The sequence below is a fragment of the Brassica rapa genome, chromosome A09 (assembly GCF_000309985.2).
Source record: "Brassica rapa cultivar Chiifu-401-42 chromosome A09, CAAS_Brap_v3.01, whole genome shotgun sequence".
NCBI lineage: Eukaryota > Viridiplantae > Streptophyta > Magnoliopsida > Brassicales > Brassicaceae > Brassica > Brassica rapa.
In genome coordinates, this window is record NC_024803.2 from 18,692,290 (window position 1) to 18,704,902 (window position 12,613).

Genomic DNA, 12,613 nt, shown 5'->3' on the forward strand with positions numbered 1-12,613 from the left:
TCTTCCAGACTACTTCCACTTCAGTCGTCTGGACTTCCTGAAAGTCGTCTGGACTTCCTGAAAGTCATCTGGATGTCGTCTAGACTTCCTAAAAGTCGTCTGGACTTCCTGGAAGTCTTCTGACAAAGTCTTCTTCCATATCAAGTGGAGTCAAAGCTTGTCTTTGTATAGGAATGATCTATAATAATTTTGTTTGTGGTCTGTTTTGTGAATTGCATGTATACTCTTTTAGTTGTGATTTTTTTGTAAAATCAGTAATAATATTTCCCAAGATGTAATACATATGCTAACAATATGTTTACACATTTACAAATCAATGAAATAATAGACTTCAGTAGCTTTTTCTTATCTTTGGATCTCTCATATGCAATAATAAACTCCAATGGTCTTTTTCTCATCTTAATAAACAAGAATATTGGTAGCTTCATATTGATACAACATTTTAAGAAGTATTTTAAGAAACATTTTAACCCTTCTTCCAACTCATAACAATAATCATCATTATTGTCTATAACAATAATCATCATTATTGTCTATAACAATAATACTTAAAAGATGGAAACAAACAATAGTAACTAGTCAAAGCATATCATATTTTTTATAAGTTTGCGTTGAAAAACTTAGTCAAATTTAGTAAAACTAAGGGAGAAAACATATTTTGTAAATATGAGTTTTACATTTCTTGAAGTTACTTATCACTCTTAAAAATATAAGTTATTCAAAAACTAACGTAGAAGACTTAAAAACTAGCGGAGAAGACTTCCACGGAAGTCTTCTCGAATCAGTTAGAAATTTTAATTAACGTGAATGTGGGTAACCTCATAAATATCACCAATTAAAATATAAATTTCATTCAGTACCCCAAATATTCATTAATAAACATGAATTAACAAGGAAATGTTAAAAAGTCTTTATAGTTTTAGAGAAAATGCAAGTTTATTAAACATTGACGCAGACGACATCCACGGAGGTCATCTAGTAGACTTCCAGAGAAGTCGTCCATTTAGGTCGACGGGGACCACTTCAATCTAAGTATTCCAAATGACTAAAATATAAGTCGTCTGGTCAACGCAGAGGTTATTTTTGTAATTGACTTTGAAATATGTTATTTGAGACGACTGAAAAATAAGTCGTCTACTTTTGTTTGGTTAAAAAAAACTCCTAAAAAGCTATACGACTTATATTTCAATTGTCATAGGTTAGTTTTGCATTTGACTGGATTATTTTAGAAGTTTGACTTTCCTGGACGACTTACATTTCAGTCGTCTCGTGAAAATTAAAATATCAATATTTTTTTTTAAACTAGACAACTTACAATTAAGTCGTCATAGGTTAGTTTTGCAATTAAAAAAGAAAACATCAATATTTAATTATATATAGACGACTTACAATTCAGTCGTCCGTCAGACGACTTACTTGTAAGTCGTCCAGGATTTACGAGGTTTGACCAGAATCTCGGAATAAAATCATGGATGACTTACACGTAAGTCGTCGGGCGGATGACTGAATTGTAAGTCGTCTGGGTATAATTAAATATTGAAGTTTTTTTTTTCAATTGCAAAACTAACCTATAATGACTTAATTGTAAGTCGTATAGTGTTAATAAAATATTGATATTTCAATTTTCAGTAGACGACTGAAATGTAAGTTGTCCGGAAAAGTCAAACTTCTGAAATAATTCAGTCAAATGCAAAACTAACCTATGACCACTGAAATGTAAGTCGTCTAGGTTCTTTGGAGATTTTTTTGTAACCAAACAAAATCAGACGACTTAACTTTCAGTCGTCTCAGAAAACAGATTTCAAAGTCAATTGTAAAAATAACCTCTGCGTTGACCAGACGACTTCCAGGTAAGTCGTCTACTGCCAGACGACTTCCCATGTAAGTCGTCTGACGAATAGATCTGAAAAAAAATTTGATTTCATACCTTAAATTGGTGAGATAACTTCCTTAGCACACATAAGGCTTCTCCAAGCACACAGAATCTCAAACGAAAGTGACCCACCCAGAATCGTTAGCTTCTATGACTTTATGAACCATAAAAAATGTAAAATCAAAATCTTGGATTTTTTTTAGCTCAATATGAAGAGAAATTGAGAGATATGTTGTGTTTAGTTCATAATAATAGAAAAAGAAGAAGGGTAACTCGATTTTGGGAGCATTAAGAGCTTCAAATTGGTTGTTCATGGTGGTTAGGGTATTGATGACAATGGCAATCTTGTAATTACTTGAAAATGATGAGGGTGACACAGTAAAAATGTCATTTTCGAAAAAAAAATTGATGGCATTTTCGTGAATTATATGAACTTGTGTGGTAAATAGGGCAAAACCAATTTCTAAAAAAAAAGAGGTTAGTTTTGTGTTTGACTTTAAGTTGTAGGTCAATTCTACAAAAAAACCCTAATTTTTATGTATTATTATTTATTATTATTTATTTGGTGTATACAAATAATGTTTACGTATTTTTTTTTGTGTGTTCATTTACGAATTTTGTATATAATTAAGCTAAGATAAATACATAAATCAAATTCATATCTCTTGTTTATTTACAATAATGTTTTGGTAAATAAATCAATACAATCATATTATTTATTTTATAGGGTATGTAATTAAATTTTAGGATATTAACATAGATATATAATATATTTAATATAAATATTTATTATTGAGACTTTCTACTTATATGATTTTATTAACATTTGTATATTTGTTGTAACAAAATTAAACCATTAATCACAAAATTTTCAATGAAGTTTTTTTAATGCAAATTTTAAAATTAAATTATTAAGCTCTCAATACTTTTTCAAAGAAATTTTTTAAAATAAGATATTTATATATTTTTATGTGGTATATGGTTTAATTTAAATGATATTAATATATATATATATATATATATTTTTTTTTTATTATGAATATCTGTTAAATAAGATGGGGAAATTTTACTTATACACTTTTCTTGATACCACTTTTCACTTATACCACCACTCAAAGGACATTTTCATAAATACCACATTCATTAATGTATAAATGACTAAACTAACCCTGCCTTATCTTCAGTCTATCGTCTCCTTCTTCTCTACCGTCGTGATCCTTCTTCTCTCTCCGTTCGGATCCACCGTCTCTCTCCGTCGGATCCACCGTCCTTCTTTTCGAGATCCATCGTCTCTCTCCCCGTTGAGATCCTTCTTCTCTCTTCGTTGAGATATGTCGTCATCTCCGTCGAGATCCGTCGTCATCTCCGTTGAGTTCCATCGTCACTCTCTCTCACGTATCTGGTGATAAGCAATTACGAGAATCACGATTCAAAACCTCAAAGATGTTGGCTCCTCTCCACGATTCACACTGGTATGTTTCTAATTTGTGTATTTTTTTTGTTCGATTCAAGTAATATTTTGGATTTGTTCTTTCTGTTATAAAAAAAAAATCAACGAAGGTTGGTTTACAACAGGTCGATCTAAGAGAAAGAGTTTTGATAGTGAACATTGAGTTTTCAAAAAATTATAAACCTTTATAAATCTGGGTTCAAGTAATTTTAGGATTTTCTTTCCTCTGTTATTCAAAAAACAAATAAAATTGATTTAGACTTGTCATTTGAATAGTTCTGGTTAGGAGAATTATTTTCGGATAGTGAACATTGTATTTTAAAGAATTAGAACCTCTTATAAATCTGGGTTTTAAGATATTGTTGATAGTACAACTCAATACTTTACAAGGTTTTATAAAGAAGTTTGTAAACAAGAGTTGTTCATATATGTCTATAAAAAACATATAAATGTGTGAATTTGAGAAATCTTGTCTTTTATTATCCTATATTCTTTGTAAGACTGTTACCAAAATACATGAACATTATGCTTGGATAAAGTATCTTTAGACCATGATTAAAAGTTAACATCATCTTTTTATGTCGTCTTTCAGTTAGATAGCAATGAATTTTGCACATCTTTGAGATTGCGTCCGAGGATTGATGAAGCAAGAACAGAACCACTAGACAATCTAAAAGTGATTATCCAATCGGTGTTTTGGTCAATAATGTGAAGCATTTTATAAAAGATTATAAATGTAGTTTTATAAGGGTTTATAAATTAGAAGTTTGTAGAGACTTATAAAACATTGTTTATTCTTTATTACTTCTTATGGTTAATACAATGCTTTGATTTCCTGATGAATACAAACATTTGGTGACCCTAACACATACTGATCTTGATGACATGGATTTTAACAGTGTTGTACAATTAGTTCAACAAAGATATAAAATAAAAAAAATTTAATGGGAATAAGGATTTGTAGATTTACTTTTTGCAACATATGATATAGGAAAATAACACATGAAAGAAGATAAAAATGAAGAAAAAAGAAAGCTGAAAAGAAAATAAGAGTTTGTAAATCATTTATAAAACGGTTTGTTAAGTTTATAAGCTATTTATAAAGGTTTATAAATTATTTGTAAGAGTATCGAAACCATTTATAAAGGTTTATAGAACAATTAATAATGGCTATAAACCATTTATAGCTGTTTATAAAAAAATAATGAAATTTTATAAACAATTTATAAGGGGTATGTATACAATTTATATGGTTTATAGGTTTAGGAATCAGTTAGAAAGTCTCTTAAATAATTTATAAGAGTCTCTAATAATTAATGAAGACTTATAAAAATCATTTATAAGAGTTTGTAAAGTAATTTATAAGGGTTTATAAGGATATGTAAATAATTAATAAGAGTTTATAGATCATTTATAAAATTTTATTTATTTTTTTTATGAATTTTATAAACCTATTATAAAGGCTGATAAAACAGTTTATAAAGTATATAAACTATTTATAAATGTTTATTACAAAATTTATAAAAGTTTATAAATAATTCATAAGGGGAATGTATATAATTTATAAGGTTTATATAGGTATATACATGTTTATAAATCAATTGGAGGTCATTAAATCAATTATAAGAGCTATAACCATTTAGAAAGGCTTATAAAACAATTTATAAAGTATATAAACTATATATAAATGTTTATTACAAAAATTATAAATGTTTATAAATAATTTATAAGGGGTATGTATATAATTATAAGGTTTATATATGTATATACATGTTTAGAAATCAATTGGAAGTCTTTAAATCAATTATAAGAGTCTATAACCATTTAGAAATGCTTATTAAACAATCTATAAGAGTTAATAAAATAATTTTAAAGGGTTTATAAGGGTATGTAAATTATTTTCAAGGTTTATATAGGTATATACATGTTAAGAAATCAACTGGATGTATTTAAATCAATTATAAGAGTCTATAACCATTTAGAAAGTCTTATTAAACAAGGTGTTATAAAAGAAGTTCTTAAACAAGAGTTCATCGTATATATCTATAGAACAACATATAAACGTGTGAACATGAGAAGTCTTGTATTGTGTTATCCTATATTCTTTGTAAGACTGTTACCAAAATACATGAATATTATGCTTGGATAAGGTATCTTTACACGATTAAAAGTTAACATTATCTTTTTATTTCGTCAGGCAGTTAGATAGCAATGAATTTTGCACATCTTCGTGATTCATCTGAGGATTTATGAAGCTGGAACAGATCCACTAGACAATCCAAAAGTGATTATCCAATCGGTGTCTTGGTCAATAATGTGAAGCATTTTATAAAAGATTATAAATGTAGCTTTATATGGGTTTATAAATTTGTAAATTAGAGATTTGGGAGACTTATAAAACTTGTTTATTATTTGTTACATCTTTTGGTTAATACAATGTTTGGATTCTCTAAGGAATACAAACATTTGGTGACCCCAACGCATTCAGATCTTAATGACATAGATTTTGACAGTGTTGTACAATTAGTTCAACAAGGATATAAAAAGAAGAAAAGTTAATGGGAACAAAATTTTGTGGATTTACTTTTTGCAGTATATGATATAGAGCAATAACACATGAAAGAAGATAAAAGTGAAGAGAAAAGAAATTTAAAGGGCAAATAAGAGCTTATAAATCATTTACAAAAGTTTATAAAACATTTTTGTAAGTTTATAAGCGATTTATAAATGTTTATAAATTATTTGTAAGAGTCTCTAAGATCTATGGTTCACTTTCTCAGATCAACCAATGGGGGTAGATCTATGATTATTGATGAATGTAAATAATTTATAAATTTATAAACTATTTATAAAAGTTTATAAAAATGTTATGAAAGCATATATTCAATTTATAAGGGGTATTATAAGAGTTGTATAGGTTTATAAATCAATTAAAAGAGTCTATAACCATTTAGAAAGCTTTATAAAACAACTTATAATGGTATGTATAATAGTTTATAAGGGTTTATAAAGGTATATAAATAATTTATAAGAGTTTATAAAAATAATTTATAAAATTGATACACCATTATAAAATAATTTATAAGGGTATGTAAAATTATTTGTAGGAGTCTATAAACCATTTATAAAGACATATAAGATTTGTAAGTCCGACAAAGGAGGTTTCTTCGTTCGTGGAGCTGAAGCGGTGGGGTCTGAAGCGGTGGAGCATTGTTCGCTGTCCGAATGTGCCTCGGAATCTGCCACGTATCATCATCTCTTTATAAAACATGCACATGTTCTTTATTTTTATGAATTTAATCTTGTGTATCAAAGTGTTGGGCTTTAAGACGAAAGACTTGTGCCAATAATTTCAGTCCATGAGGCTTAAATGAAAAGAATGTTGACAAAAAAAAAAGATTTATAAGGGTTTATAAAAGATTTTAATGGGTTTTGAAGAGTTTGTATAGGGTTTACAAAAAAATATAAAGGTTTTATAAGACTTTATCAAAAGATTTATAAATAGTTTAGAGAGTCTTTTTAAGCTGTTAGAGAAATATCTATTCAGCCAAAAAACATATCAGAAGAATCAGGTTAGTGGTATTTTGAAGTGTTACAACTTTTTATTTCATGAAATCAGGTGTAGAGTGTATGACAAAGCGTTGTAAGTATATTAAGAAATGAAGCATTGTTAAAAGATAGTTGCTTGTTACTAGTACTTAATCTGAAGGATGAATGCTTCTTGAGACATTAAGAAACATACATTCAGAAAGAAGTCATTATAGTCTTCTTTGAGTGTGAATTCAGCTGAATCAAACCGCCAAGCAAGAGGAGTAGAAGGCATCATCATCATAGAGCCATGGCGGATTGGGGAGCACCAAGTTGATGAGCTCTTCAAGCAATCAGTAGACTTGGGATATTTTATTTTGTTTTACAAGAATGTATAAATTGATTCATATAGGTTTATAAATAGATTTGTAATGCTTTATAAAATATCTACTGCAGTCTATAAGTTAATTATAAATATTTATAAACTAATTTATAAAGCTTTGTAAATCATTTGAATCTAGCTCCAATAGAGTTTGTACTTGCAAAACTCAGTTTTTGTTAGATGTTACTAACATGATCTGAGAATATCAAGGCTTTTCCATATTTCATTCTTCTATAAAAGAAACGATTGGAACCACACTCATTTACATGTCGAACTAATCTCTTCAACTATGCAACTCGTAAGAGAATCTACAATTGGTTTAGTATAAGAGATGTCTGAAGAAAATGAGAGAGAAGGATGTATAAAGAAGCCAACTCTGCAATTTTTATAAAGAGTTATAAATATTTAATTCTTTGATCATACAAACCACATTCTTGTTCAGAGTTCCTCTTGCTTCTTCAAACAGCTCACCAACCTCGTCGATCTTCAAAATCTGAGCGCAAGCCAATCACATGTTATTCATACGCATCATCACTCACTTCCAAAAACAAGATTCAAAAATAATATGCTTTGGTAACTCAACAAACTCATGCTCCATCTCCACTGCTTCTATAGATATTATACACAAACAAGACATAAAAAATGAATCTCATATAGTACCAAACAGAACATTACACTACCAAAACACCAACCTTCCACCTCATATACTGCACATACTAAACTTTGCTAGTCAAACTACAAATGGTATCATTGTATTACCTCAAGAAAGTGAGGTACTTGATATGCATATCATCACACATATTCTCCACATCATCCCTTAAATCCAAAAGCTCATACCACACCTTTGTAATTTCCTGCATCATTAACATATCAACCAAGAGAAGAAGAAATCATGGAATAATCTTAATCTTAAATTATTAATTTCTCATGATTTAAATATATGTTAAGTTCTATGTCTTTTGATTGCTAACAGATCAATAGTAAGATTCCAAAGGACCCAATTTATAAGGTCTTATAAATTTGAGATTTGAAAACTTCATGAGAAAAACTTCAAAACTTCGTCTTCCTTCCTAGAAATTGATCGAATATGATATACCAACCTACAATTACAGAAAGAGACGAAAATCACCATCTATTATCCTCTTACCATTGTTAGCGTTTCTTAGGTGTTGGGAGAGAGATCGTCTTGTTCGTTTGAGCTTGTAAATTATGTTAGCTTTGTGGAGAACTCGTCATTGGCGTGAGATCCATCATCTAGGGATTGGAATTGGAAAGGATGAGTTCACCTGAGCAGGCGAAGACATGAGCTGAGGCGAATCAAAGATGTCAATATACGGCGGTAAGAAGAGGCGTTTGATCACCAAAGGCTTAAGCTGCTCGACACGTTACGAGCTGCCGGAACCATCAGATCTTCACCAGACGAGCATGACGATGCAGCCGATGAGAACAACTATGGAGGTGGATATAACAATGGCGGATTGACGATTCTCGATGAGCATCAAGCTCAATTCGGCGGTGACGGACTCATAAGCGGAGGCGTTGGCCAGGTTGGAGACGATGATGAGTTCTCCATTTCTTTTGATTAGTTAGGGTACAATAGTCTTTTACCTATTAAAATTTTAATGGTAAAATTGAAAAGTGTAAAGTTGAAAAGTGGTATTAGGAAAGTGGTATTAGTGGCAATTCCCCAAATAAGATTCATATTCATATAATTTTATGATCATTTATATATTGTTATAACAAAAAAAATTAAACCATTGATCACAAAATTTTCAATGTTTGAATATGAGACTTTTAACATTTTTGATAATTTATGATCGTTTTTAAAAATTAAAATATAACATATAAGAACAAAATCTAAATTTTTGATTATATAATTAATATGATTATTTTATTTTAATTAAAATAAAATTAAGAAAACAGAGAGAGGATACAAAAAATTTCATCAAATCTTGATTATTCATAATAATTAATTATCATATATATGTTAATCATATTAGGTAATTCTGAAACTTTTATTTAAGGAACATATAAAAAATATTTTTTTGTATCCTACTAATCAATTTGATAGTTATTTGAATAAAAAAATATAATATACGTTTAGTTGGACCAAGTTATTTTATAAAGATTCTTAGAATCATCTTACTAATGACACATGGTTAAAAAAATGTTGTAATGATTCTCAGTTAATATATAAAGTATCGTTATTTTTATACATCAACATAGTATATGGTCCCGATCAATAGCAAATTAATACACTAACAAAAAACAATTTTAAAATTTTTACGCGAACTAACGAATTCTGACTTACCACATATTGGCCCATTTTCAGTTAGTCAAAAATCACTGACATTTTAAATGATGCTAGTACAACATGACGAAGCTTTTGAGTATGGGCTTGTTAATATGAGTTGATCCATTATATGGGTTTGTTTTGTGTTAAAATGAGAATTCTCAAACGATCTATTTCATGAATTTAAATTTTTTGCCTAAAACGAAACTCATTTAGATAACTTTCTAGATAACACTAATTGGTGTATATAGATGGGAGATGAACTCAACCAATATTACAAAAGACAGTTTTACCCTTATGTAAATAAAATATCTGGAATAAGGTTTTGACAAAAATAATTATGATATATTTTTCAAAACATACAAAACCACATTTTCCGCTGAAACTGCAAATGCTAAAACCAAAAAATTACATTTTCGACCATAACTGCAAAAACATATTTTCTCGCCAAAACTAAAAGTCACGCAAAACCAAAAAAAATGTATTTTTTATCAAAATCGCAAAACTACTTTTTCCGCCAAAATCACAATAACCACCAAATCACATTAAAAAAAAAAGAGTTTTCATTGAACTCGGAGCTCGAAGCACTTGCTTGGATAATGAAAAACATGCTTTCTACATGTCCAAGTTTTAGGACAAACTGCAATGACTTAATTGCCATGACTGGAGAACCTAAAGTTTGGTCAATTTTCTCAACAAACCTGAAGGGGATAGGTGCATTACAAATAAAATTTCACAACTTCAAGATTTTCTACATCTATAGGAGGCAAAACAATATCCAATTTATCCAAGTGTTTAACATTTTTAATATTTAGTGTTTATGATTTTGGATTTAAGATTTATCCAAGGGTTTAGGGTTTACCCAAGAGTTTAAAGTTTAGTATTTAGGATTTAGGGTTTAGTATTTGAAGTTTATGATTTTGTGTTTTGCTGACAGCTTTAGAAATATTTTTAACAAATTCGTTTTTTTTTTTGCAACTACTACTATTTTTTATTTATTTTAACTTTTTTTTTTAAATTATTATATAACTTGGCAAATATTTTTTTTTTTTTTCTTTTAAAGAAATGTAGAATATGAAATAACAAACTCATGGGTGAACCTAAAACTCTTATTTCTTATTGTGACGTCATACTTCTAGGTAAACCGAAATATCTTTTAGGGAGCGAAGGAGATTCGTGAAAAAGACGTTGATAAAATTTGCAAAACAGGCTTAGACAAAACCTCAAGAGCATCCAGGTCTCCCTACATCTCTACTATTATGTTAACTAGTGGTCGATTAAATGTGGAAGACTGAATACACCACAAATCCACCAATTTCGTCTTATCTGCTATCCCTTCTTCGCCGCTGATTTCATTCATGATAATCATTTCATTCATGATAATCATTTCATTCTCTCCTTTCTCAGCATCAATGTATAGCTTGTAAGTTGTAATGCCTTTGTTTACCCTTCATGTGTGCCCGCTCTTTCTCTAGGCCCATGGGCCCATTTTGTCTAGATTGCTGCGAGCGCTTATTTACTGACTTTCTAAAGACAACGTAATTGTTTACTTTGTTCTGGTTTCACTCGTACAATACCGTGAATTACTTTTCGATAGGTCATCACACCATATTTCAACTATTTCAATTCAAGTATTTTTAATTATGTAGTTCTTTCTAGATATTTGACTGAACCAAATCTTTTTAGTCTTCCAACATACATTATTACACAATAGATATTTAGATTTTACATTTGCCCACATTCATAAAGCGCAATGTCATTACACACCTTATATGTTTCTAACTGCTTCTGGGGTAAGAACCGAGACGACTAACCAGATCTAATGGTAACGCTCATGTTCGCCCCTCCCGTTTCCCCACAACACGATCTACTTAGGCATGTGGGTCCACCATGTTCGATGGTCAGTAGTGTTAATTTTATTAGTAGTTTAAAATATTTGTTTGCTGACCATGTAATCTTCGTTCGCGCGGTTCCATGAATCACTAATATCTCACTCATCCTTCTGTTGCTTCATTTCAAGCATGATTAACCATATAGTGTTTTTAGATATGTGAATGAAAAAGTAAATGCAATTTTGTGATATATAGGCCTGACTGGTTCAAACGCAGCGGTTACAGGAGTTTGCAGATGCGGGTGGTTGCGGTTTCTAGCGGTTAGAAATTGGTGCGTTTGCGGGATACTTATGACTGGTTAACTACCAAATGCATCAGCGGTTAAATAATAAATTAACAATATTTATGTTTTATATAATTATAAAAATATCAAAAATCATAATAGTATAATAAATATAAACTTATAAATTTAAATTTTTAAAAATTATAGAAAATATTTTTATTTAAAAATTTATAATATTAATTAAAATATAACAGATATATTAAAATATAATAGATATATTTTAGTATTTTTATAATTCCAATTTAAAAATTTTATTGAATATTATTATTTTTGTAATCATTATGGGACTCAAACCGTGTTGTGATACCTTTTTAAAGGGGCATACCAACAACTAGATAAAAGTAACTTTTTGAAATATTACTACAAATTTAAAATTATATAAACTACTATTTTTCTTCATTTTATCCAATTTAAAAATTTGGTGATAATTTTTTCTGATTTGTATAAATACATTAACATATTTTTTATTTATCATATCTTTAATAAACTTCTATCTTACTAAAATATAAATAATAAATATTTATTATTATGCAATATTTTTACACAGCCCGAGTAATAGACCGAACATGGTCAACTCGCCACGGTTGATGGCCGTGTAACGGATTTGCAGCGATTAAACGTCCGCCTAGAGCGCGTTTTTGAACAGGGCATATATGTAAGAGAAATTACTCAAAATAACTCAAATTAAACATGTAATGACTAGAATAACTCATAATTTGTATTTACTAGAATAACTCATAAGGCAAACAAAAATACCAAAACACCCCTTCCCTTTATTATTCACAAAATTGCCACTGAGATTTATTAATAGAGAAATGTTTAATTATTTTCCAGAAAAAAATTCACTTCGTCGTCGAGAGAGTGTGGGTCATGTTCTCCGAAGACGACAAAAGCAAATCAGACCCTTTTTTT

General features: G+C 29.2%; 1 long non-coding RNA gene across 1 annotated transcript; it reads left to right on the top strand.

The window, feature by feature from the left end:
• The first annotated feature begins 1,864 nt into the window (after window positions 1–1,864).
• On the top strand, window positions 1,865–7,933 carry LOC117128004. Its single transcript, XR_004451075.1, has 2 exons — window positions 1,865–3,345; window positions 3,916–7,933. It is a non-coding gene; the product is annotated as an uncharacterized LOC117128004 (long non-coding RNA).
• The last annotated feature ends 4,680 nt before the right edge of the window (window positions 7,934–12,613 follow it).